The sequence below is a fragment of the Zalophus californianus genome, chromosome 2, assembly GCF_009762305.2.
Source record: "Zalophus californianus isolate mZalCal1 chromosome 2, mZalCal1.pri.v2, whole genome shotgun sequence".
Lineage (NCBI taxonomy): Eukaryota > Metazoa > Chordata > Mammalia > Carnivora > Otariidae > Zalophus > Zalophus californianus.
In genome coordinates, this window is record NC_045596.1 from 84,399,683 (window position 1) to 84,422,856 (window position 23,174).

At 38.1% G+C, this 23,174-nt stretch overlaps 1 long non-coding RNA gene across 10 annotated transcripts in view; it reads left to right on the plus strand.

Annotated features, from left to right (window-relative positions):
• Positions 1–23,174, plus strand: part of LOC113924590 — a 35,485-nt gene that overhangs the window by 5,939 nt on the left and 6,372 nt on the right. For 4 of the 10 annotated variants that reach the window (XR_003520719.2, XR_003520724.2, XR_003520718.2 and 1 more), the window contains exons 4-5: positions 9,700–9,813; positions 23,115–23,159. This is a non-coding gene — a long non-coding RNA (uncharacterized LOC113924590). Of the gene's footprint in view, positions 1–9,699; positions 9,814–10,045; positions 10,061–11,387; positions 11,604–18,339; positions 18,914–23,114; positions 23,160–23,174 lie in introns of those variants that run through there. The other 6 variants (XR_003520726.2, XR_003520723.2, XR_003520721.2 and 3 more) reach the window with 5 other exon arrangements.

A 23,174-nucleotide genomic window follows, 5' to 3' on the forward strand; every position in this document is an offset into this window, starting at 1 on the left:
GAAAATCATGGATAAATCATCTAGATAAGGATTTTGAGGATTAGGTAGTGTCAAATGAGAAAACAAACAATTTAGTAACAAGTTTGATGTCCTTTATTGAAGGAAAACAATACATCTATTGGGGGAGCATACTACCTAACAAACAGTAGAACACTCTTTTCAGGGGATTTTGGACAGGAGCCAGTTTTATAGAGCATTTGAAGCAGTAAGATGGTAGCAGTATGATTGGCTAGGAGGTCAGGGATTTCCTTGTAAGGCTAACAGGTCCTGTGTTCTAGGGTAAGGTAAGCTAGCTAAAGCTGAGTTGAAGGATTGTGATTGGTGTATGCTAGGTTTCCCTGGCAGGTGTTTTCCATAAGCACTGGCTGATGTATGTTTAGATTTGTGACCCGGGCCTGGCCACTTGAGGTGGCCTCCGTTTTGTGGATCCCAGTATACAAATTAACTTTATCAGTACTTAACTAAAAAATAAATACTTTGAATTAATATTACTTTCCAACAATAGATACAATCTTTGTTGCTTTAATAACAATATAAAAAAGGCCAAAGGAAACATATTGTGATTTAGACCAGAAATGGATCATTGTTTTACCAATACTAGATTTGATTATTTAAATATATCTATGTGAGAATTCTTTAGTAAATTAATAAATTCTTTTATTAAAGAATTGTAAGTTAGTGATGGGAATGCTGTACATAGTGGTTCTGAAGGATCTGATCTATATAGTATCTAACTTAATGGAGGCACTATGTGAGACTTTTAGTTTTTTTTTTCAACGATTAATAATGAGATTGGTCTTTATATATACTTGGTAAGAGAAGAGTATGATACAGGTTCTCCACCTTACAGAAAGACCCATACAAAAATGGAGAATCTTGGGTGCTACAATACTTGAAATTCAACTCTCCGAGAATACTTTCAACAAAACCTCCTGAGATTTAAGATATAATTAGATAGTCACAGATTTTTGTGAATTTAACTTTTCCTTATTTTCCTTCTTTCTATTCTGCAATAGTGGAGAGAAGGGGATTAACCCTGGAGCATTTTAGGGATAAGGTTTAATTTCTACTCCTGGCTTGGATAGGGCTATAATTAGGGACAAAAGATAAGGACATTGGAGACTACGTGGAGAGGCGTGCAGGAAGAAGTGGGAAGAAAAATGTCAAAGGCAAAACTGTTCTTAAGGAAACATGGAATAAGGAGGCTATTTTTTTTCTTCACCCTCTTTGCTCAAGCACTAGAAGATCTACCCTTGAGCACAGAATTCAGGCTACCTCCTTATTTACAGCTTTTAAAAACATCCATTTATAATATGGGACTGCTTTTGATGTAGGTTGAGGCAAAATCAAGAGACTCATACAGTTTGTCAATGATATTTGTGTCTAATTAGGCCAAGTGGAAGTTTCTCTGTAAGTGAAGGTTTAGGGTGAAGAATGTTAATGTAATAGAGACCTATTGATATAATTACTCCCATCTTCCTAAAAAAAATATAGTGAATGCCTATTATATGCAAGGCATTGAGGTAGATGCTGAAGATACATGAATGAAAGACCCAGATGTCACCTTTAAGAAAGTCTTTTAATTGGGAAGACCATTAAGGATCAGACAATCACAGTAATGTGATGACATAAATGCATGCATAGAGTAATATTAAGGTACTTAGCTGGGGGTGCTAAGGGCAAGTTTCTATATGGAAGAGAGTTGTCTTTAAAGAAATGAAAGAAAGGCATAGCTGGGGGGGTGGGGGAAAGGAGGAAACTTCTAGGCAGAGGGAACAACGCAAAATCTTAGAGACTTGACCTGGTAAGTTTTGGAAACCACAGGTTGGGCAAGTACTTTGGCTGCAGTTAGGGAGTAGAGGAGGGCAGAGGAAAAAATGAATGAGAAGAGACAAAACAGTTGAAAGACAAGGCTGGATATATTGAGGGCCTTAACATGCCGTGGTAATGAGTTCAGATTTTATTCTGAAGGGTGAATTGAATTTTAACATGAAGTCTTGACCAGACTTTAATCACAAGAAGATAACTATGTGATAGCAGTATGGAAGATGTAACTGAAGTGTGTGTTAGGGTGGAGACTAGAAGCAGAGACCACTTGGGATGCTATTGAATAGTTGAGATGTGATTGTGAGAAAGACCTAGAATAGTTGCAGTACTTGCACTAGGACCGTGGTATGTTTAGCGTATTTACTGGGTAGAGTTTATGTTAAAAATTTTTTTGAGTCTCCTCCAGTTATTTTTATTAGAATATTATAATAAAATCATATATAAAAAACATTCCAATAAGCTATAACATTGTAATAAAAATAGGTTAAGACCTAATACTTGGTATTAACTCTTTGTTCTTACCTCTTAAAGAACCTTAAAACTAAAGTTTATAAAATGTAGAAAAATATAAACTAATAAAATTAATATCTGTGTGTAACCTGTGTGTTACTTAAGTTTTTTTACTTTTTACAAATTGCCTCTTGAAACGTAAATACAGAACTAACTGCCACAGTTTAGGTTCTTCTAAATTTGGCATGTCTGTACTAACTGTTGTATTCCATATATGATGACCAGTTTTCTTTACTAAACCTTTAAGAGACCTTTGTTCATTCTTTCACTGATGTTATTTGGCTTTCACATGGCCAGAAAGAAGTGTTTATTGATCTATTTCTTTTCTCATTTGCCTGAGAGAGTGCTATTACACAGTACCAACAAGATCATAAACCTAAACACAACACAGGCTCTGGAATCACATGGCAGTATTTAGTTATAGGTGGCAATTATGGTGATTTAGACTATGATTGTATTATTAGAGATTAATGAAATACATCACAAAATGGGAAAAAGTCTGGTAAAAAATTCAAAGATTCTAGTTTGAGAAACACTGATGTAGAGGTTATGAAAAACCTTTTGTCACATACCGAAAGTCATATTTGTTGAGTCTGACTTTGTGACTCTGAGTAGAGTCAAGAAATGGTAGGCAGGTAGGACAGATAAGTAACTTGATTCTAAAGTGAAAGTAAAGGGGGGGAAGGGCTTAGGTGCATTTTAAGGTTCATTCCTGTTCTGGAGCTAAAAACATAATATCTAATGGGAAAGTAATTCTGTCTCCAGGTCAGCCCACAAAGGGCTGTTCTCTAAATCCAACCTCTCTGTGTTTCATGTTACTATGAGAAAATACTCCTTAGAATTTCCAGTTGATACAGCAGGAATGATCTCTGCCCATCAGAATGAGGCATCCTACCTTTCTGTTTTGTTAGCGAGAAATTCTCCTACCTTCAAGTAACAGGAATTTATTATTTCCTGTGACTTAGGGCAAGAACTCAAGCAGAGCAGCAATAATTGGACTGAGGGTAAAATCATATTGAGTGGTCAGATAAAAGCTTTAGAAAGTTGGAGATTGGTGGCCAAGGAATCTGTATATTTAACCTTAGATGTCACTGTATGGTTTAGGTCAGCTCTGGGACCCCCACTTCTTTTCTTTTTTAGTGCCAGATTGGTTCACCCACGTTCCTCTCTCCTGCCATTACCAATTGCTTCCTAACAGAAACCAACAAGCTTTCTTTTCTATCCTGCTAACTAGGCAAGAATACAATCTCACAGAATACAGAAGAAGAATACAATTCTTTTTTTCCTTGTACTTTTGTTTCTAAAGCAAGTCTGTACCCTGTTAAGTTTTAGTAAGGGTTTTAATTTCTGGTGATAGTACATTAGTATTTATATATGATTATAAGCAAGCTGCTGGTAGTATGAAGGTCAGCAAGAGAGTAGTTGCAGTGATATAAAGAACTCTCATTTGATCCTGGTTTCCTTCCTATCCTCACTTCCAAGCCCCCACTCAACAGATCAGACTCAATAGAAAAAAAATCACAAGATTCAACTGTACTTTAAAGGAAAATTAGAAATGTTTTTTTTGAATAACAAATTAGAAATGGTTTTTCTTGATACAACAAATTAGTTTGAATTCAGTGACATAGGACAACAGTTATCTTAGATATTTGGAGCTCGGAAGTCTGAAATGGTCCTACTGGTCTAAAATCAAGGTATAAGCAGGATTGGTTCCTTTCTGGAGGTTTGGGGCAGAATCTCTGTTCTTGCCCTTTCCAGCTTTAAGAGGCTGCTAGCACCATGGCTCATGATCCCCTTCCATCTTCAAAGCCAGAAATGGCTGGTTGAGTCTTTCTCATATCACGTCACTCTGACACACATGCCGGCCTCCTTTCATTTATAAGGATCTTTGTGATTATATTGGGCCTGCATGGATAATCCAGAAAAATCTACCCATGTGAAGGCCAGAGGATTAGCTACCTTAATTCCATCCACAACCTTAATTCCCCCTTGCTAAGTAACATAATATATTCATGGGTTTCAGAGACTGAGATATAGACATCTTTGGTGGGGGTGGAAGATCAAGGGGAGACATTATTCTGGCTACCACAGCTGTTTATAATTCTTTGGGTACTCGAGTTTAAGAGCAACTTTTTTCCTTTCCTCCATCAGTTCTTATTTATTCAAAATATATTTGACTACCTACTCAAAATATCAAGTGTGAAATGGTATAGAAATTTAAATATACTAAGGATTAGAAACTTGTCAACTAAATTTTGTCACTGATGACTCAGAATTTTATTGAGGTAGTGTTGACAATTTAAATTTAAGCACATTGGGGAGTGAATGGAAGATGAAAAAATGCAGAGCTTGGTCATGATAGGAAGTTAGAAGATAGGGAATTAGCTTAGAGTAATTCAGGGTCAAAGGAGGGTTATTATTTTTTTTTAGAATGGGAGAGATTTGAGTATATTTATAGTCTAGAGGAAATTGTGAGAGAGATGAGATACAGAACAGAGATGAATAGATGGAGTCATTTTCTTCACAAGATGTGACTGTAGGTCAAAAATAGAGTATTTGATTTTGAACAATGGGGAAACATCAGACACTAGAAGGAATAAGATTAGAATGGGTAAAAATGAAGATAATTTTAAGAAGAGGTAGAAAGTTGACCATTAATATTCAATTTTTTCAACTTAATTGGAAGGAGTGCTTTATCTATTCATCTGTTGATGAACACTCAGGTTGCTTCTGTATCTTGGCTATTATAAGTAATGCTACAATAAATACAGGGTTGCATAATCTTTTCAAATTAGTGTTTTCATTTTCTTGGGTAAATACCCAGAAGTGGAATTACTGAGTCATATGGTATTTCTATTTTTAATTTTTGGAGAAATCTTCATACTGTTTTCCATAGTTGTTACACCAGTTTACATTTCCACCAAGAAAGCATGAGGGTTACCTTTTTTCCACATCTTTGTCAATGCCTATTATTTCTTGTCTTTTGATACTAGCCATTCTGACCACTTTGAAGTGATAGCTCATTGTGGTTTTAATTTGCATTTCCTTGATGATTATTGATGTTGAGCATCTTTTCATGTGTCTGTTGGCCATCTGTATGTCTTCTTTGGAAAAATGTCTGTTCAGGTGCTCTATTTTTAAATTGTATTATTATTGGGGCACCTGGGTGGCTCAGTCGTTAAGCGTCTGCCTTCGGCTCAGGTCTTGATCCCAGGATCCTGGGATCGAGCCCCACATCTGGCTCCCTGCTCGGCAGGAAGCCTGCTTCTCCCTCTCCCGTTCTCCCTGCTTGTGTTCCCTCTCACGCTGTGTCTCTCTCTGTCAAATATATAAATAAAATCTTAAGTTGTATGAGTTTTTAAAATATATTTTGGATATTAGCCCCTTAGCACATGTGTCATTTATAAATGTCTTCTCCCATTCTATAGGTTGTCTTTTTGTTGTGTTGGTGGTTTCCTTTGCTGTACAAAAGCTTTTTAGTTTGATGTAGTACACATTGTTTATTTTTGCTTGTTTCCCTTGCCTGAGGAGACATATCCAGAAAAATATTGCTTAAGTCCAAGAGTTTACTGCCTATGGTTTCTTTTAGGAGTTTTGTGATTTCAGGTCTTACATTTAGGTCTTTAATCCATTTAGTGTTTATTTGTATAATGTAAGAAAGTGGTCTTAGTTGCATTCTTTTGCATTTAGCTATCCAATTTTCTCAACACCATTTACTGAGGAGACTGTCTTTTCCCCAATGTGTATTTTTGCCTTCTTTGTTGAAGATAATTGACCATGTAAGTGTGGATTTATTTCTGGGCTCTCTATTCTGCTCTATTGATTTCTGTGTATGTTTTTGTGCCAGTACCATACTATTTCGATTACTATATCTTTGTAGTACAGTTTGAAATCTGGATTGTCAATACTTCCAGCTTTGTTCTTTCTCAAGATTGCTTTGGCTATTTGAGGTCTTTTGTCATTACACTCAAATTTAAGAATTATTTGTTCTAGTTCTGTTAAAAGTGCTAATGGTATTTTGATAGGGATTGCATTGAATCTGCAGGTTGCTTTGGGTAGTATGGAAGTTTTAACAATATTCTTCCAATCCATGATCACAGAACATCTTTCATTTGTGTCTTCCCCAGTTTCTTTCACTGATGTCTTATAGTTTGTAGGGTATGGTTCTTTTGCCTCCTTGGTTACATTTATTCCTAGGTAATTCTTTTTTGATGCAGTTGTCAATGGGATTGTTTTCTTAATTTCTCTTTCTTGTAGTTTGTTCTTAGTGTATAGAAATGCAACAGATTTCTGTATATTGGTTCTTTATTTAGCAAATTTACTGAATCCATTCATTGCTTCTAATAGTTTTTTGGTGGAGTGTTTAGGGTTTCCCATATATAGTATCGTGTCATCTGCAAATAGTGAAAGTTTTACTTTTTCTTTACCAATTGGGATGCCTTTTATTTCTTTTTCTTGTCTGATTGCTGTGGCTAAGACTTCTAGTACTATGTTGAATAAAAATGGTGAGAGTGGACATCCTTGTCTTGTTCCTGATTTTAGAGGAATGCTTTTAGCTTTTCACTGCTGAGTATGATGTTAGCTGTGGATTTGTCCTGTATGGCCTTTATTATGTTGAAGTATATTTTTTCTAAACCCACTTTGTGCAGAGGTTTTATAATGAACAGTTGTTGAGTTTTGTGTAGGGCTTTTTCTCCATTTTTGGAGATGATCATACGATTTTTATCCTTCATTTTGTTAATGTGTATCATGTTGGTTGATTTGAAGGTGTTGAATCATCCTTGCATCACCAAAATAAATCCCATTTGATTGTGGTGAATGATCCTTTTAACATATTGTTGAATTTGGTTTGCTGAATTTTGTTGAGGATTTTTGCATTTCCTTTCATCAGGGATATTGGTATGTAATTTTCTTTTTTTATAGTGTCTTTGGTTTTGATATCAAGATAATCCTGGCTTCACAGAATAAATTTGGAAGCATTCCTTCCTCATCTATTTTTTGGAATAGTTTGAGAAGGATAGGTATCAGTTCTCTGAATGTTTGGTAGAATTCACCTCTGAAGCTGTCTGGTCCTATACTTGTTTGTTGGGAGTTTTTTGATTACTGATTCCATTTTGGTACTAGTAATCAGTCTGTTCAGATCTAATTCTTCCTGATTCAGTCTCCAGATTTTGTGTGTTTCTAGGAATTTATCTATTTCTTCTAGGTTGTCCAAATCTCATAATCCTTTGTATTTTTGTGTCAGTTGTAACATCTCCTCCTTTGTTTCTGATATTATTTTTTTAGAGAGAGGGGGGAAGGGCAAAGGAAAGGGAGAAAGAGAATCTTAAGCAGTCTCCACACCCAGCACAGAGCCTGATGTGGAGCTCAGTCTCACAACCCTGAGATCATGACGTGAGTCAAAATCAAGAGTTGGACACTTAACCCACTGAGCCATCCAAGCTCAATTCTTTCTCTTTTTTTCTTGATGAGTCTGGCTAAAGGTTTATCAATTTTGTTTTTTCAAAGAACCAGCTCTTTCTTTATAAGTAATTGATCTATCATTACCATGTGCTTGCTTTTACAAGTGGAATTTTTTCCTTTTATAAAGTTTTCTAGTTATGGCCTTTCCATCTTTGCTTATGGAATTCCTTTTAATATTTCTTGTAAGGCTGGTTTAACAGTGCTGAACTTTAACTTTTGTTTATCTGGGAAACTTTTTAATCTCTCCTTCAATTCTGAATGATAACCTTGCCCAGTATTCTTGGTTGTAGATTTTTTCCTTTGAGCACTTTGAACAGATCATGCCACTCCCTTCTGGCTTATAAACTTTCTGCTGACAAATTAGGTGATAGCCTTATGGTATTTCCCTTGTATGTAACTATTTGCTCTTGCCGCTTTTAAGATTCTCTATCTTTAATTTTGGACATTTTAATTATTATATGTCTTGGTGTGGACTGCCTGGGCTCACTTATTTGGGGCTCTCTGTGTAGCCTAGACCAGGGTGTCTGTTTTCATCTCCTTAAATTTATGGAGGTTTTTAGCTATTTTCTCAAATAAGTTTTCTGCCCTTTTCTCTTCTCCTTCTGGGACCCCTATAATATGAGTGTTAGTATGCTTGATGTTGTCCCAGAAGTCCCTTAACCTATCCTTATTATTTGTTTTTTTATTTTCTTTTGTTTTTACTATTAGGCTTGGGTGCTTTCCATTACCCTGTCTTCCAGATCACTGCTCTATTCTTCTGCATTCTCTAATCTGCTATTGATTCTCTCTAGTGTATTTTTTATTTCAGTTGTATTCTTCAGCTCTGATTCTTTTTTATATTTTCTCTCTCTTTGTTGAAGTTCTCACTGAGCTCGTATGCTTCTCTCAAATCTGGTTAACATCTTAATGACTGTTACCTTGTACTCTTTATCATATAGATTCCTTATCTCTTTCATAGTTCTCTTTCTGAGGTTTTGTCTTGTTCTTTTGTTTGGAACATACTCTTCTGTTTCCTGATTTTGTCTGACTCTGTGTTGTTTCTGTATATTAGGTAGGTCTGGTCTCCTGATGTTTAAAGTAACGGCCTTATGTAGAAGGTGTCCCATGGGGCCCAGTATCACAGTCCTCTGTACCAGTACCAGAACCAGGTACTTCCAGCGGTATCTCCTGTCTGGGCTGCATGTACCTTCCTGTTGTGACTGGGCATGACTGCTGCAGGCATACTGGTGGGCAGATCTGGCCTCCAGCCTAGGTAGCTGCAGTGATTAGCCATAACTACTGTGGGCATACTGGTGGGCAGGGCTGGACCCCTGTGCAGCTAGCTAAGAGATCTGGCTATAGTGGGTGTGCTGGTGGATGGGGTTAGCTCCCAGTGTAGCTGGCTAAGAGTCTTAGCTACAACTGCTGTGGGCATGCTGGTGGGTGAGGCTAGCACCCCCCCCGCCACATCCCTGGGGCAGGAGTTGCTCTGGAGGTGCACTGCCCTGCGCTGGGGCTGCCCATGTGTGGTGGGGTGAAAGTTGCTTTGGGGAAACACTGGTCAAAACTGAGGCTGCTGGGGCACCTGGCTGGCTCAGTCGGTGGGGCATGTGACTCTTGATCTTGGGGTTGTGAGTTCCAGCCTCATGTTGGGTGTAGAGATTAGCCCAATAAAAATCTTAAAAGCAAAACAAAACAGTGTTTGCCAGGTGTGGTGCCGATTGGGCTGGACAGGTTTGCAGGGGAATGTGGGGTAGGGCAAGTGGTGTTATCAGGACAGATGGAGAGTGTCAGAACTGGCTCCCACAAGCATCTGGCCAGCTAAGCCGAAAGAAGCAAGAAAAATGGTGCCCACGAGCATTTTCCTGACCCTTCAGTACACACCCTAAAATTAGTAAATTTCCTTCATGTATAACCCAGGTGCTTTTCCAAACTGCTGCCTTTGTGTTGGATCTCAGACGAAGTGATACAGTGCTCTGGCCCTTTGAGTGGAGTCTTGGTTTCTTATAGCCTTCTGGTGCTCTCGGAGTTAAGGTAAGCCCCGCTGATTTTCAGAGGCAGATCTTATGGGGGTTTCTTTTCTTTGTGCAGGTGCCCAGAGCCAGAGGTGCCTGATGTGGGCCTTGATTCCCTTGCTTCTTAGAGAGGACCTCCATTCCTGTGATATCCCTCTTGCTTGTGGGTTGCTGTACCAGGGGTTTGGTTCCTGACTGAGTCTCTGCCCCTTCTACCCTTCTGAATGTGGCTTTTTCTTTATTATTTCTAGCTGTGGAAAAGCTGTTCTGCTAGTCTTCAGGTTGTTTTCAGAGTGACTTGCATTAAATGTAGTTGCAGCCTTGGTGTGTACCTTGGGGGAGGTGAGCCCAGGATCCTTCTACTCTTCCATCTTCCTTGCAATTGGTAACTTTTGTAGTGTAAAATCAACAGGACTTCTCAAAAATTAATACTCCCATCCCAAGAAACCCAAATGGTGTATGTATATACCCATGCCACATGAGAGGGAGTACAGAAAGAAGTGCGAGTGGCATTTTAAATTTAATCAAGATTCATTCAGCAGATATTTATTGAGCAACTGCTGTGCATTAGCTTCTGAGCGTGGGTTTGTGGAAAACTTAGATGATCTATTTTCATACTTTTTTTCCAAGAGTCCTTAAGTCTACAAAACAAACTGCCTGAGTTGGAGGCCAAAGCCTTGCCCATTCAGAATCTTTATCACTTTCCCTCTATCTCCAATCCCATACCCACTCAGGATACCTCAGATGGTTCTGTGAGTATCCCTAGTGTTCATTGAATGGAGTCTGAGAAACTAATGGTTTAATGAATATTAATACCAGAGCCTCATTATAATAGTCGTGTGAAGAACAAATAATATGAAATATATTAGAGATAAGTATAAAGATAGCCACTCAGATGAAGAGAATCTGGCGTACTAGCAGACATGTGATAAAGACATGAGAATTTGTTGCTTGACATCTCAGTATAAACCAGCAATGTGCTTAGGGCTGCCCAAAGAACCTATACAGTTTTACTCTGAAAGATGGAAATATGTGGTCCAGAACAAAGCAGTTGCTTTTTCCACATCTCCACTGGTCAGACCACAGTTTAAAAAAATTTTTTATGGCTTTATTGAAGTACAATTGACATACAATACATTGCATATATTTCAAGTGTACAGTTTGGTAATTTGACATATGTATATACCCATGAAACAATCACCAAAATCAAGATAGTAAACATAGGCATCACTACAAGTGTCTTTGTACTTCTTTGTAAACCCTTTCTGTTGTTCCCCTAACCCCTCCCCCTTTATCCACAGGAAGCCATTGATACGTTCTCTGTCCTATAGACTAATTTGCATTTTCTACAATTTTAAGTAGAATCAAACAGTATGCCCTCTGTGACTTTTTTTACTCAGCGTAATTATTTTGAGATTTACCTATGTGTGTCACTCAATAATTCATTACTTTTTTATTGTTGAGTAGTATTTTTTGTATGGGTATGCCACAATTTCCATATCCATTTACCTATCAGTGGACATTCTGGTTATTTCCAGTTTTTGTCTATAACAAATACTCTTTTTTTAAAGACCCTATTTATTTATTTGGCAGAGAGTGAGAGAGCACAAGCAAGGAAAAGCAGCAGAGGGAGAGGGAGAAGCAGGCTTCCCGCTGAGCAGGGAACCCGACGCGGGGCTCAATCCCAGGACCCTGGCATCATGACCTGAGCCGAAGGCAGATGCCCAACCAACTAAGCCACCCAGGCGCCCCTATAACAAATACTCTTGTACGAGTGTTTGTATGGACATAGATTTTCATTTCTTTTAGGTAAATAGCTAGGACTGGAATAGCTGGATCATTTGATAAGTATGTTTAATATTTTAAGAAACCACCAAGCTGTTTTCCAGGTGGTTGTACCATTTTACATTCTCCCCAGCGGTGTATGAGAATTCCAATTTCTCCTGACTTGCTATGACTAGTCTTTTCAATCAGCCATGCTAATAGGTATGTAGTGGTATATCTCATTGTCATTTTAATTTGCGTTTACCTAGTGACTAAAGATGTTCAGCATGTTTTCATGTGCTGCTTTGCCATCTATATTTCTTCCTTGAAGAAAGGTCTATTTTTCCCATCGAGTTCCTTTTGTTTGTATTTATTTACATGAGATACAAATTAAGCATTTACACCAGCTTTAGAAGATTTTTAAAAAGTCCTAACAAGGTAACATATACATGGAGGAATATGAAAAAGGCATGAAGGACTCAACTCATATTGGCTAGTGCCTAAGTCACTTCCAAAACTAAGTGTGCAGACAGAGTGCTAGAGTTGGCTTATGTTGCCTTATGAGTGCCAATTTAAAAATTTTTAGAAATTTTTCAGGCTATTAAACACAGCCATTATTAAAAATTGTATAAGCTGACAATTATGTTAAAATCCAATATATCTCAGTAAAACTCAAAATTCACTTCCTCATTTTTACTATTTTCCATGTTTTTGTTATGTCTATCATATCCATATTGTAGAAATACCCTATTATAGTTTGATAATTAGTCATCTCCTTCCAGTTCTGTGTTCTGTGATGTCTTGTGGTAGCTTGAAATGAGCCAGTGGGAGTATTTACCCCCCCAGATATGCAGACACCACAATCAAAGCTTTTTTTTTTTCCTGGTGAGTTAGTTGTCAAACATTTACCAGCTCACCAGTAATGACAAAGACCTTCAAACTGCACTGACTTACTGTCCATGATGAATAACTGAAGCTTTAGTCACATGGAGAACTCCCCTTTGTGAAACACTCAATTCCTCAAGAACAGATCAATATTTTTACTGCAGAATAAAGCTTACAGAACCTATTTTCCTTGCTGCTCAGGTTTTTTTTTTTCCCTCACTTCCAAGTACCCTAAGGTTGAGAATGCCAAAGTCTACTGGATAAGGGAGGATGCCAATACATTATTTTTGTGGTCACATGTAAAAAATACAAAGTATTTTATTTGAAGTAGAACTAGAAGGGCTATTAAATATTAAAAATTGTAATGGGCAAAAAAAAAAATAGGAAAGGCAAACAGCTCTGTATAACCAAATTTCTATTCATGTAAGACTAGGGGAAACTAGACTAAAATGAGAGGGAGCAAATGATGATACAAGAGGAATGTTTGGTCTAAACGCCCAATCAGCTTTCTAAAGGTTGACAAAGCATTTTTGTTTTAAGTCTAAACTTACTAAAGATGCTGGATATTATTAGAAATGTAAAGTTACAGATTCAGTATACTAGAGCAGTCCAGAGATAAACTATGGGGGACAAGTTCTTATTGCAAAAGATAGAGCTACTGCTATGATTGAGTGTCCATTATGATTTAATTTTAAAAACTAGGAGAAACTAAGCATTTTAAAAGGAAAAGAAACCATTTTAAAGTTCATGGTCTAAATTAAAAAGGCAATATAGGCATATACATTTAAAATATAAAAGAAACATACACCATGAACCTAACTTTTTCCTTTTTTTTAAAGATTTATTTGAGAGAGTACATGGGGGGGGGCAGAAGGAGAGGGAGGGAGGGAATCCCAAGTGGACTCCCCCGAGCACAGAGCCTGACGTGGTGCTTGATCTCATGACCCTGAGATCATGACCTGAGCTGAAACCAAGAGTTGGACGCTTAACTGACTGAGCCATCCAGGTGCCCTGATCATGCCTATGACTTTCAATAAGACACTTATTATGTCTCACATGAAATTCAAATAGAAGTTAAGATGTTTGCCTGATTTTTAGTAAGATACTAGTACCCTAAAGTACTAATAGTGGGAACTGTTTAGAGTGATGCGTACTGAAGAATATCAATTTAGTATTAGAGGGAACAAATAATCTTTAAATCAGTCAATGCCCATGTAATCACTTTACTAATAAAATGGACAAAATAGGTGGAACTTTTATCAAATCAGCAGGTACAGGCTTTATTTTTTAAATAAAAAATGAGGAAATATATATCCCCAAGGAGATAACTTCTCTCTCAAAACTTAAAATTTTATAAAGGAGATTGAATCATCTCACATGAAAATATGTAAGAATATATGAAACTAATAGATGTAATAAGAGAACTGCCTGCTGAACATTTCCACAATTACAATTAAAATGAAATAAATCACTGTTTTCTCCCTAACCTTTGTCCTGATCTCCCAAATCAGTTCCTCTCCTGACTGACTGATTTAAGTGACTCTATTTTCCAGTCACTAGGATTCATTTTTTTTCTTTCACCCTTCTCATTCCTTACCAGTCTCCATTTTTACTTCTTTGGATCTTCAAATGCATATCACACCTTAAATTTTATAATATACATTTAAAAAATATTCTTATCATTATATTTGTATAACCACTCTGTGAGTTAAGCAAAAATTATTAGCATTTCATTATTTTTTTAAAGGCCTCTAAAGTGATGGGCATGTAAATAAGCAGAATCAGACAGGTTAAATGACTTGCCCAAGATGACAGGACCAGTAATTACAAGTCCTGTGATCTAATGTCAGCATTGTTTTCATTACACTATGATGCCTGTCATCAACAACTCCTATTTGGTCAATGACTATACATTCCCAGTGGGTCTCTCTGCCTCTGTTCCTGCTTCTTCAGTTTATTTTGCATGTCACTATCAGATTAAACATAGCTTTTATTAAAAGATAGCACAATGAAGAAATTTCCAATGGCTTCCTATATAGAGAATATAAATCAGAACTTTATCTCTGCTTTTATATGTGAAATCTCTATAATCAAACTGGCCTCCTCATGTTCCTTCAAATATACTTGTGGGGTGCCTGGCTGGCTCAATTGGTTAAGTGTCCGCCCTTGGCTCAGGTATTATCTCCAGGTCCTGGGGTCAAGACCCCAGGCTCTCCACTCATTTGGGAGTCTGCTTCTCCCTCCCCCTCAGCTCGTGCTCTCTCTAATAAATAAATTAAAAAATATCTTTCAAATATATTGTAACTTTCCTGAGACTATGCCTTTGCTTCTAGCAGTGTTTCCCTTCCTTGAGTTAGAAATCCCTGAGTAACAGTTGTTGCAGGGATGTGGACATAAATAATTGTGTGTGTATGTGTGTATACACATACACTATTATGTTTATTACATATTTATAGTTTATATGCTAAACATGTACAATTACTACCTTGTGTATTTTGATAAGAGAGGCAGGGGCATCCAGTAAAATTCTTGACATTAAAAATGAGTCTTCGAGGGGCACCTGGGTGGCTCAGTCGGTTGCGCGGCTGCCTTCAGCTCGGGTTGTGATCCCCAGGTCCTGGGATCGAGCCCCATGTCGGCCTCCCTGCTCAGCAGAGAGCCTGCTTCTCCCTCTCCCTCTGCCTGCCACTCTGCCTACTTGTGCTATCTCTCTGTCAAATAAATAAAATCTTAAAAAAAAAAAATGAGTCTTTGAGGCACCTGGCTGGCTCAGTTGGTAGAGCATAAAACCCTTGATCTTGGGGTTCTGAGTTCAAGCCCCACATTGGGTGTAGAGATTATTTAAAAAATAAGAAAAAATTTTTAAAAATGAGTTTTCTGCAGTTCCACTTCTGGTAATGAAGAAGTAGGTGGGTTTTTGATCATGCTTTAGCTGAGAACTAGAAGAGTGGACTAAGAAAAAGAAAACCACATTTCTTTAAAGGCACTGAAAAGCTGCCAAATTGGTGAAGATTACAGGTCCACGATCTAGGAGAGGGAGACATGTTGGAGAGGTGCTTGAATATCTAGGGCCCCCTTTCTGCTGGACGCATCGGTCTTTTCCAAAAGCAACTGAAAAGGTAAACAGATTTTTGCAAGCTCACAGGCCTAGGAAAGGGGGCAGGGAGGTTGAAAAACTGGAGTTTAGGGCTCACCAAGGAAGAGATAAACACCTCAGCCTTTCAGTTGAGATCCTGAAGGGCTGTACCCTAGCAGTCAAAGTGAAATGAAAATAGATCAGAACTGGCAGGGATTGAATCACATCTGGCCCTAACTGGACTGTAGTGATCTAAGTCTGCTAAAAGCCCCAGTTGAGCTGCCTAACGGAAGCAAAAGAAATCCTCTCTAGAGGAAAGTAATGCTATCCGGAGCTTCAAAATATTTTTGCAATCTTTTATATATAATATCCAGCACACACACAAAATAATCAGGTATATGTGAAGGTATGACAAAAGCAGAGAAGCAACAGATCATAGAAACAAAACCCACAGGGATTATGAAACAAAGATTTTAAAATGCTGTTAAAATGCTCAGGAACTTAAAAATCTAAGAATAAGAATGTGTGTAGAGAATGAAAACGCAAACAAATGGAAATTCTATTGTTCAAAGACTGCTAACATTAAAAACCCAGTGGATGGACTTAACAGCCGATTATACAGAGCTAAAGACAAAATTAGGGAACTGGATGAAGTTCAGAAGAAAATATTCAGATTTACAGAAACAAAGGATGAAAATACGGAAAAATTTTTTTAAAAAGTGGAAGAGACTTATGGTATAGAATAAAAAAAAAGTTTAATATAGTTATAATTAAGACCGAAAAGGAGAGGAATGAGAGACTATAACAGTGATACCCGAAGAGATGTCTAAAGTAAAAGGCATCATGCCTTGGATTCAAGAAACACTGTAAACTAGAAAAAGGCAAAAAACCACACCTAAGCACATAGTAAAACTGCTGAAAACCAAAGAGAAAAATTTTAAGCATCCAGAGGAAAAAGACAAATTACTTTATCAAATGAATGACAGTAAGACCACTGCTTTGCAACCGAAATGAGCTATCTTCAGAGTACCAAAGGAAAATATCAACTTAGAATTTACATTCAAACAATATAACTTTCAAATATTGAGGCAAAATAAAGACACTTTCAAACAAACAGAAACAGAATTTGTCACCAGCATTTTTGCCTTGTAAGAAAGAATGGACCTTGGGCAGAGAGAAGTGATCTCGGATGCTCTCAGATTATGGAAGAGATGAAGAACAATGAAAAGGAAAAATATATAGGTAAATCTCAATAAATAGTAACTTTACAAAACAATGCTAATATATTGTGATGTTAAAAACATACAGATTTAAAAACGTAACACACGGTAACTGAGAAGAGAAGGTAAATAGGCTTAAAGTGGTCCAAGGTGTTTCCATTGTCCAGGACATGGATAAAGTACTAATATATTCTAGGCTTTTAAAAATCAAGGATGTACATTCTAATTTCCACAGGAATTAAGAATATTAAAACATAAAACCAAAAAGCTGAACAAAACAATGAAATTAAAAAAAAAAACGAACAATCCCCAAGAAAGTAGAGAAAAACGAATGAAGAACAGGTGAGACAAAAACAGCTGGATGGCAGCTTTAAAGCCAATCAGTAATTACATTAAATGCAAAGTGATTATCCCAATTTAAAGACAAAGACTGTCTTCTTGGACTTATAAAGGTATACCTTTAACCTGTTTCAAGAGACAAATCTTAAATAGAATGCAGAGAAACAAAGTAAAAAGATGTGTATCATGCAAAAACTAACAAAGATGGTGCGATTATGCTAAATCCAAGTAGATTTTAAGAAGCAATACAAGAGATAAAAAGTTCACGAGCGCCTGGCCGGCTTAGTTGGTACAGCACGGGACTCTTGATCTCAGGGTTATGAGTTCAAGCCCCGTGTTGGTCATAGAAAAAAAAAAGTTCATATGTCCAAGAGTCCTAACAGGAAACAAACGATACACTCAGGATCATTTAAAAGTTTACTTAAAAAAGGACTAATTACAAATGTGTGTGTGTAGGGTATAAGAGAATTACAAGGACAGGCTCTAAGAGAAGAGGAAAAAATCAGAACCAGGAAGGAGAGAGAATGGTGAAGAGTTCACTTTGAGAGAGGCAATGACCTAAGGTCAAAGTATACATCCAGTTCCAGGTAGCCTCTACTGGAGGGAGCCAGAGGGAATAAATACACTTACCTCACTCTTTTCCACTATGCAGTCTCCTCCCATCAGCTACAAAATCATCATGGGGTGGTGTCATTCAGTCCTGAAACCATAAACATTAGCCACCCCAGAAGTCTTCATATATGGTATGGGAGAAAAGAAACAAGTTCCAAAGCAGTCTCATAAAACTGTTTTTTAAGCTGGTCATGAGGCCTGGATTCATAAACATAGTTCTCTTTCATCATCCGTTCCTTAGTTTCTCTCAGTTTTTGCTTGTACCTCACCTGAATGGGATTCTATTTTTTTAAGATTTTATTTATTTGAGAGAGAAGGAAGAGGAGCAAAGGGAGAAGAGAGTGGAGAGAACAGCAGAGGGAGATGCTTAACAGACTGAGCCACCCAGGTACACCCTGATAGGATTTTTTACCAGGTGGGGTGCTCCAACATTCTTTTTTTTTTTAAGTTTTTTTTTTTTTTGACACAGAGTAAGAGAGGGAACACAAGCAGGGGAGTGGGAAAGGGAGAAGCAGGCTTCCCACCCAGCAGGGAGCCTGATGCCGGGCTCAATCCCAGGACCCTGAGATCAGTGTCTACCCTTACCTCAGGCCATTGTCTTATAAAGTTCTTCTCAATGAAAGGATTTCCCTTTACTGTTGTGTTTCAGGGCCACTAATGAGTGATGGTGTTGTATAGTGACCACTCACACCCCAGTACTGCCAGCTCACTGCAGATCCTTTTGTGAATCAACAAGACCAAGGGGCGCCTGGCTGGCACAGTTGGTTAAGCGGCTGCCTCCGGCTCATGTCATAATCCCAGAGTCCTGGGATTGAGCCCCACATCCGGCTCCCTGCTCCACGGGGAGCCTGCTTCTCCCTCTGCCTCTCTCTGTCTCTCATGAATAAATAAATAAGAATCTTAAACAAACAAAATAAGACCGACACATTTTTCTCTTCATTAATTGCTCAGAGGAACTCTTTTGAAGCCAGTTTATATGGACTGGGAGAGAAATGCTGAAGGAATATGGGCAGGTATTACTCGAATGAGTCACCTGCTCATTCAGTTTAGTTGTGACGGTGTTCCCAGTGTTGTAGGGAGTGGACTGCTGTTGCGTCCATCCAGTTGTATGGTTTGGTGAATCAGGTAACACCAGTTCATGATGGGTAGTTGATTATTCACGCAGTCACTTGATGTCCCATGGTCAGGTGTTCCATCTCTACCAGGTATCAGGAGCAAGTCAGGAGCTACTTTTCAACAAAACAAAACAAAACATTGGTCGAGGAAGATAGATCTTTACTCAAAAACCAAGGAATCGGTGGTGTAATTCTCCTATTGGCACTCATCAGAAGCTTCATATAACATCTCTACCACATGAACTTCCAATACCATTGGATTTGCCCACTCATAAGGCCCAACTAGCAAGACAGTTTGCTCTGGGTTCCACTGAAAACTAGTTACCCAGAAAATAGGTTAGAAGGGGCCACCCAAATGTTCTATTTTGTTGTCTCCAGAACTCAAAAAGACCTGTCACAAATTTTGCCTTTTTCTTTATTGTGGTGGTGAAAAACAGAACAGTCACTCACTTGAATGGATAACCTAACATGTCTCAGGCCATCGGACCCCTAAAAACTTGTGGCAGGTCCTGGAAGTTTTACAGGATTTTTCTTGCACCTTCTGGCATGCATATGTGTTACCAAAACATGTAGAGTGCTTACCACTTCCTGCTCATTGGGTTCATTTAACATTCATTTCTGTAAGACCAGCGCAATATTCTATGATATAGCAAGATGATCAAAGTCCCTTCACACCAGAGAACAGAAAGCTGACACAGCCCTGCGACAAGACAGTAAGGGCTCACTGTTATACCTGCCAGTTAAATGCCATCTATTTCTGACCTCCCTTACTAATTGGAATGGGGTGTACGGGGCACTTCCAGACCAAAACCTATATATCTTTTCAAAGTCTATATTAATTTTCTCCAATGAAGACCCCACACCTAGAACAGCAACTACAATTGGCATCTCTGCCTGATCAAACTCTTGCAGTAATCCAGTCATTCTTTACTACCCATCTGGTTTTTACACTGTCATTCTCTGTGACTCATCTCGTGACCACAAAGGGAATTTAAGTGGGAATGTGGTATGAATCACTATTCCAGCAGGGTGGCACTAATTTCTATGAGTTCCCCAGGATGTGGTACTTTTTGTATATGGTCACAGTGTAAGAGTGGTAGCAAGCAGTTATGAACTTCTACATGGCCCTTCCTACCATTACAGCACTCACTCCATTGGTCAGGAAACCAAAATGAAGATTGCTTCAGTTATTAAAATATATCTATTCTTACTACACATCTAGGACTGGAGAAATAACAATATGGGTCTTTCTGGACTCACTGTCACCCAGACTTAGGCCAAGACTACATCCATCACTTGACTTTCGCAGGCCTCTTATTTTAACCAGTTATCCAGGATGGGGTTTTGGGTCTCTAGGTATCAGTAGATATTAAGAGGCAGTATCTAATAAGCCTCAGGAGGTCTGATATTTTCCTTTCCTCAGTAAATGGCCACTAGAGAAGGATTAGGGCAGTGATCCCCTAACTTCTCACAGGATTTACCAGGGGACCTTTAAAAAATATCAATGCCTGGATCTCACTCCCTGAAATTATGATTTAATTGGTCTGAAGTGTGTTCTTTAGAATTCTCAGGTGTTCTACTAAAGTACAGACAGGTTTGGGAACCACTGGATTAGGGGAAGGTTCATGGTTATATAACCATGGCTGCATTGCTGGGTTATTTTTCAAAGGGACCCAGTCTCTCTCCATCATCAAGGAGTTCCAGGTCTGTGAACTGGACGGGAGGCTTATAATTTCACTATGACAACACAAGTTAGTTTAGAATTTTCCCACCTATATATGTCAAGCAGCACCTTACTGGGTTACTTAACCCATTTCATTTCTAGGGACTTCGTTATCATTTGGTCATTATCCCCCTTTCCCTGTAGGTCAAAACAATCTGATTAACTTCTCTTCTTTGACTTATTATGGTAATTGTGCCCACCATGTCTCGGGTGGCTATATGCCATCATGTAGCCTTTGCCACTTTGGGACTGTATTATTCTCTTTGAGATCAGGAAACAATTCTACCACAGCATTCATCACCATCATTCTGACAGAGAACAGACACTTCAGAGCTCTTTGGGAATGCTGATGCTCCTATCACCAAAGCATTTCTTAATGACTTGGTGAAAAGTGAGAATATCTACAGAGTCTTTGTATTCCCTCCTCTACAGTATGCCAGGGTATTACTGGCATTTTGAAATTACTACTTCAAATTTCATTTGTAGGCCACTTATTATTTGTAACCTGTTACTGAGCCCATGCCTCATCCTAGCAAACTATTAATGCCAATATATTAGATGTTGACTCTCAGGTGAGTACACCTGTGCCAATAAATTTGCCATGATAAGTAAAGCCTTATATTTATTCCCCCTTGGTGTAATATCCTTAGAACCCACTTCTATATATACTCCTCAGGCTCCTGCTGATCAAAACGGCAAGGTCTTTAACTTCTGTGTAGCTTATCTCTTGCCAGAGCAGGCCACATACTTCTCTGACTAGTATGTCTTTTGAGATTTAACTGGGGATACTGTGAGGTGGTGAAGGTAAGTTCTGAGAACAGGTATCAGCTTAGGAGAGAGCTGTCCCAAGTGCAATCACTGAAAGCCTCTATGCAGGGGAGGCTAGTTTCCTCAGAGAGCAAAGGAAGTTCAGAGGATATGCAGGGTCAGAGTTCTCAGCTTCATTCTTGTCTGCCCAAAAGTCCACATTCTATGTCTGGGCCCCACATCTTCCTCACCAATGCTCCATCCTTAGAGTAAGAAAACTGGAAGAATTGAGCATATAATTGGTACTACAAATCTACCTTATCTGCCCACTGATTATAGGAGATAAAGGACTCCTTCAAAGCTGCAGTGGAGGGGTTCTGACTCTCTCCATACGTTCTTAATTGTATTTTCATAGTTTTTACCTTCTTCTGTGTACATCCTGTTTAGGATCATAATTTTAAATTATGGATCCACAATTTTAAATTACTATGGTTATCACAGCGATACTTTCTTTTCACCTTCATTCTATCCCATGCTATTATAATGGCAATTATAATAGTACTGTAAATCATGGGTGTCCTGTGGTCCCTTTGTCTATAGCAATGAGGTTATCCCTGTGATTGATTTTAGTGTGTGTGTGTGTGTGTGTGTGTGTGTGTGTGTGTGTGTGTGTGTATTTAATTCAATCTCAGTGGGTCCATTTCCTGTAACTACTCTGGTACCAATTACTCTACCAGGGTTACAAAAAGAAACAGCACACTCAAAATAATTTAAGAATGAAAAAGATTGGTGTGCTCACTTCGGCAGCACATATACTAAAAAAAAATGAAAAAGATTGGTGAAACATGTTACATTAAAATCAAGAACTTTGTTTTTTCAAAAGATGCCATGGAGAAAATGAAATGACAAGCCATGCTATAGGAAAGGGTATTTGGTCAAGAATTCACATCCAGAATATATAAAGAAGTCCTAAAAATCAGTAAGAAAATGACCAACAACCCAACAGATATATGGGCAAGTGACTTGAACAAGGACTTCAAAAAAGAAGACTCTCCAAAGGGCAAATAACATAAAATGGTGCTCAACCTTAGTAACCATCAGGAACATGCAAATTATGCCCAAATGAAATGCCACTACACACCGATCAGAATGGCTAACGTTAAAAAGAGTGGTGATACCAAGTGTTGCCCAGGGTGTGGAGAACATGAAACTTTCATATACTGTTGGTGGGGATATAAAAAACATAAACTTTGGAAAACTGGCATTCTTTATAAAATGTGCACACACCTTATGACCAAGGAATTTTAATTATAAGTATTCTCTCAAAAGAAATGTCTTCCCATGCATACCAAGAGACACAGAATGTTCATGGCATCACTATTGGTTAATAGCCCCAATGTAGAAACAACCCAAACATCAACAATAGAACGGATATATTTGGTTCATTCATATAATGGAATATAGCAATGAATATGAACTACTTCTACAAACAATACAGATGAATCTCACATATATATAAAATAGACACTTAATCTCATTTATGTAAGATTGAAAACCAGGCAAAACTGGTCTATGGTTAGAAGCTGGGAGAGTGATTATATTGGGGAGGAGGGGCAGGATAGTTACTGAGAGGTTGCCTAAGAGGGTTTCTATGTAACCAGTAATACTCTATTTTCTGGGTGGTAGATACAGTGGTATGTTTATTTTTGATAGGTAGTTCATTTATTTCTGTAGTATGCTATATTTCAATTTTTTAAAAGAGTAGGCCTAAAAAGATTGGAACTATTTGTTTATGCTCCGTTGCCCCTCTCCATTAATTCAAATACTTCTTCTTTCAAGGTCCAGTTCCAATTCCGTATTTTACATGAAGCCCAACCACTCCAGGTAGAAGCAATTTAT